General features: G+C 39.4%; 1 protein-coding gene across 1 annotated transcript in view; it reads left to right on the forward strand.

The window, feature by feature from the left end:
* The window catches only part of khdrbs3 (KH domain containing, RNA binding, signal transduction associated 3), a gene marked incomplete at its 5' end in the record, with an annotated part of 93,332 nt that overhangs the window by 44,991 nt on the left and 43,537 nt on the right, over positions 1-4,804 (forward strand).

The following is a 4,804-nucleotide window of genomic DNA, read 5'->3' on the forward strand; positions in this document are numbered from 1 at the left end:
AAACGTTTCAAAGAAGAACCCATCCAGAGGACCTACTTATTTTTTTCTTTTTGATACTTGAAGACAAGTGGCCCAAGAGTGCGATTCACAACGCTGCTGTTGCCATCATGTCCCGTGTGTTGGGTTTCACCCTGGTTGCARTGACAGGCATTAATCGCTGTCATTTGTCGMTCCCCTTGTGCCGAGCCCATTAACATTTGTGTTGAGTTGTGTTCAAGATAACTCATAACCTGTAAGATCAGGAGGTCATGTTAGAAGGAGAGGTCCTTCATGCTACAACAGTAACAGTGGAGCAGCTCCTCTGTCTGCCCACTCCTCCCACACACAAAGCTTGGAAGCACAAACACATTGGTCCCCGGARTAAACAATAGGAGCGTGGTCACTCACGCAGTTTCCAAATGTAAAATCTGCTTAAAAAAGTAAAGAAAATAAAGTTTTCTAGAAAAAGGTCAGCTCCAGAGTGTGTACAGAAGACACAGAAGCACATCTAAATAAACTAAAAAAAATGAAGAAATGGAATTAGAGTAGAGTTGCTGAAACAGACTGCCTGCTCACACCAATGATTAATTTATTGGTTAGCACTGTTGCCTCGCAGCAAGTAGGTCCTGGGTTCAAGCCCCTTGGGCTGTGAATTTTCTTTGTGGACTTTGCATGTTCTCCTTTTGTTGGGTTTTCTCCAGGTACACGGTTGTGTAATACCCAGCACAAACAGAGTAATGTTGTCCAGGAGAACTGTGAAAAGTTATAAATTGGGGAAACAAAATAACCACTATTTAAAAAAAAGGCCCAGCACARAAGAGCAACRTCATCCAATYAGAACTCTGRTTTACACTCATCTGCAGGCCAGTTGTCACTCTTTCTGAAATGGAAGTTGTTCACATCTTTGGTAGGGAAGRACGTTGGTTTGAGTGAGGAGTAAAGGAAGCCATTTTGGTGAAGAGAAATTGTCCGTCGTTAAACAGGGGTGAAGGCCTCCGTGTCCAGTTGTCCCCCTCTTACGTTGCTGTTATGTTGGTATGACTCAGCCCTCTATGAACAATAAGCAGCAATCAGGGCACTACCAATCGTCACCTTAAAACTTGTTAGTCAATCATGTGGAAGTACCGCTCACTTTATAAAGCTTAGTTTACCTGGAACTCCACAGACTGAAGAAGTCTCCTGGAGAGAAGACGGGACATTTTTTTCATCAGAGAAGAACTTGCCCAGAGGACCTAATCCAACTTTTTTTAAGTTTACTACCTGGATGATTATTGCATCAGGACATTTTCTGCAGGTATTCTCCCACAGTTCAAAAAACCTGCATATTTAGGCTGCCTTGAGGCCCAGGCTGTTAAGGTTTGTGTTTTGAGCTCTGAATGAATACCGAACAACGTCAACGTTTTAACAAGTTTATTGTTAGAAAATCTGGCTGGAAGGTTGGGACCGGAATCCGGGGTCGTCAGTTCTGGACACAGAATGTCAAGGTTAGGTTGGGTTAGGAACACGATATAATTAGTGAGGAAAAAGATCACCAACCTTTCCTGCTGAGATGAGGACCGGGTAGAAACAACAGCAGTTGTGTTTTGGTTCCGGGCTGTGTTGTCAGGAGGAGYGARTGGATCGCTGGACTTACTCGTGGTCAGAAACRRGGCAAGGGYCATACACAGGTGGTCAGAGGACGTTACCAGGTTTGAGGGAGATGACCGAGACATTGATAAAGTGRTGCGTTCYGAGGTCGAGATCCGAGAGGTCCGATGTGGCGCGGTGCYGTTCAGGGAGCAGGCGAGTGACAATAATCCAAGAGACAGAAAAAAGTTCRTTACCATGAGAGCAGATGGCAGGCGGGATCCGACAGGGGCTGAGGCAGGAGACGTTAAACCAGGAGACATGAGCAAGGTCGGGACATGAGGCAAGAGCAGGRCAAGGGACAAGAATGCTGGAAGATCATAGGCAAGGCTGATGATAATCTGGCAGTGAACTGGAGAGTGAGACTGGGTTATATACTGCTGGAAACAGGTGAGTGAAATGAGCTTGATAGAGTTTCTGTGACGGGAGGGGAGAGAGCAATGAGCAGGAGCTGAATGTGAGCTGAAAGGCTGGGAACAAGACAATGAGGATGAACTGGGACAAGAGATGAAATAATAAAACTAAACTGGGACTAGATCAGGGCAAACAGTGACAGAATCATAACACTGGCCTTCCCTTAAAAATACATATCAGTGGTATTTGTGTGGTTATACAAAGATTAAATAAATGCAAACAGGATATTCTGTCCAACAGAGAACATGTTCTGCCATTTTTCACACTTTGTTCTCCATTTGCTATTATTTCTTAWATGTATGCATGCTGTACTCTAATAACTACTTAATATAACATCCATTGAGAAATGACCAGACTTTCCCCTTAAAGCTGGTGTTTTTCAAATTTGGGGTTGTGAAAAAGGCTTAAAGTTTTAAATGTATGGGTATTAAAAATGCAACGTTTGCTGTAAGATCTTAAAATAAATTCTGTGGATTCCGTATTCCTCAGAAGAATTAGCTGTAACTTGTGATAAATAAGTTTTCTTTGTATTAATCGTCCTTTTTTGTTTCAATTATCTGCCTTCAGGTGTTTTGTCCCTCGTTTTTGGCATGTTGGTGCAACGCAAACTGTCATGGTGGAAAGCTGCTCTATTCATCACAGGGTCATACACAGCTAAATGCAGAATATTGATTTTTCTTATATCCATGCAGCTTTCTTTCGCACTCAGAGAACTGCACAAGGTCAAAGGCTTTCCTCTCCCCCTGWACTCCATCAGGCACAATGTGCTGCACATTTATATGTGCCAGAAATGAAGAAAAAAAAAACTAGTACCTCCTAAGAAATGTGTCTCTCCATAAAACTTGGATTAAGTCTATTAAATAACTGCATAATTTATAATATTACATGTAAACTAGGCAAACAAAATCAACAGAATCAATGCAAAAACTTATTTTTCATATTTTATTGCATTAAATTTACCACAGTCTGGTGCCAAAAAATAAGCAAGCTTAGCACATCCAAATAGCCAAAAACTGATTTTATTACTATAATCACATCTAATATTGAAATCTGCTGATATTTATGACAAGTTGCAAACAGAACTGACACAAGGAAAACGTCGTTGGAAAAGAAAAAAAAGGAGACACACCTTTGCTGTTGGACATGCATTACAGCTACAGATGTATCTTTTAGTGTTTACATTGTTTAATTCCATGAACTAAAGCAGCAAGGTTACAGACACTTAAACAGGCTGCACATGCTCACGTAGCTTATCATTTTTTGGCAGCCCATCACTTTTTTGGCACAACACCAGTCCTGCAGGAAAGTAAGTTTTAAGGACTTAAGCAAGCATTTAGGTGTGTCAGCTCAGCTGCACTGACTTGGTGCCCAACACATTAAGTGTGTGATGAACATCTGCTTCATACCGTTCTTATAACATGATGAATTAAAGATGAATTAGTTTAGTGATCTTTTTTAATAAAAAAAACTAAAATTTTAGCAATAGCATTTCTCTGTTTTTTTTAAACTTGCATTTTTTAAAGAGAAAACTAACAGAAAATAGCAGATAGATACGTACACACAGGGACAAAACTGTTGGTACCCCTCGTTTACTGAAAGAAAAACCGACAATGGCCTCAGAAATAACTTGAATCTAACAAAAGTAATAATAGCTTAAAATTCTATAAAACATAAACAAATAAAAGTCAGACATTAGTTTTTAGCCATGCTTCAACTTACTAAACAAAAGAGAATTTAAACACTGTTATCTGCCCAGGTAAGGTGAAAAACAACTCGCATTGTTTTGCTCACACCGTTGTTTGGTCTGTGTTTGCTCTACGGTTAGCGTTTGTAACTTATATTATGATCTGTGTTCTCTAACTGGCTTTCACCACATTTTATTAATAAATAAATTTGCTGATGTGTGTGTTTGTGAGGATGACTGGGAGATATCTTACCAGCTGAAACRTCATCTCTCTACTTGCTCCAGTTCTTCAGAAAATGCACTTTCTGGGTCCGACGTGAGATCRTTCRAGTAAGGTTCAATTGTATCCTGAGTTGCTGTTTTCCACAACCAATATTGTATAATGCTGCTGCTATTTTTTAGCATTATTACAAGAAAATACAATGCTCCTAAGACTGGTTGTAAACAGCATGAAGCATTGTTGTGATGACATGCAGAAATGGGCTTGATGGGTAGGAGTTTCTTAAAGAGACAGAGGCCAATTTCAAGGTGTTTAAAGCAGATGTGATGTGATGTCAAATTAATTTTTGATTTATACAAATTGACACAATTTTAATAACAACTGAGAGTGACAATGTTACTTGATTTTGGTGTAGAATTGAACTATATTCCTGAGAAACACATACTGTAATTATTCATGTATAATTCTAGAAATTTAACCCTAAAAATCATCCATAAAGTGGGGTTTAGTATTATACACAGCTTATTGATGATTAGGTTTTTTTATGTTTTTTAAGCTCCAAAAATAAAGATCGTATTGTTAAAATATAAGCAATGTTCGTTACCCTTTACCTGTTAAGATCTAATACCAGGTAATATTGACATGTGAATGTTGGAGTGAGCCATACAAAACCATTCAGACACAGCTGGTTGGACTGAGTAGCTTTTGTTTTAATCTGTCTCCGACAGGCATCAGCTAAGCAGTGCCTAAAAACCAGGAAACACACATCAAGTAACAGCTTTCTTCACATCCTGACTCCACCTCATGACATACAGCGGGTAAAATAAGTATTGAACACGTCACCATTTTTCTCAGTAAATATATTACTAGAGGTGCTAATG

The sequence above is a fragment of the Austrofundulus limnaeus genome, unplaced genomic scaffold (genome assembly GCF_001266775.1).
Source record: "Austrofundulus limnaeus strain Quisiro unplaced genomic scaffold, Austrofundulus_limnaeus-1.0 Scaffold645, whole genome shotgun sequence".
NCBI lineage: Eukaryota > Metazoa > Chordata > Actinopteri > Cyprinodontiformes > Rivulidae > Austrofundulus > Austrofundulus limnaeus.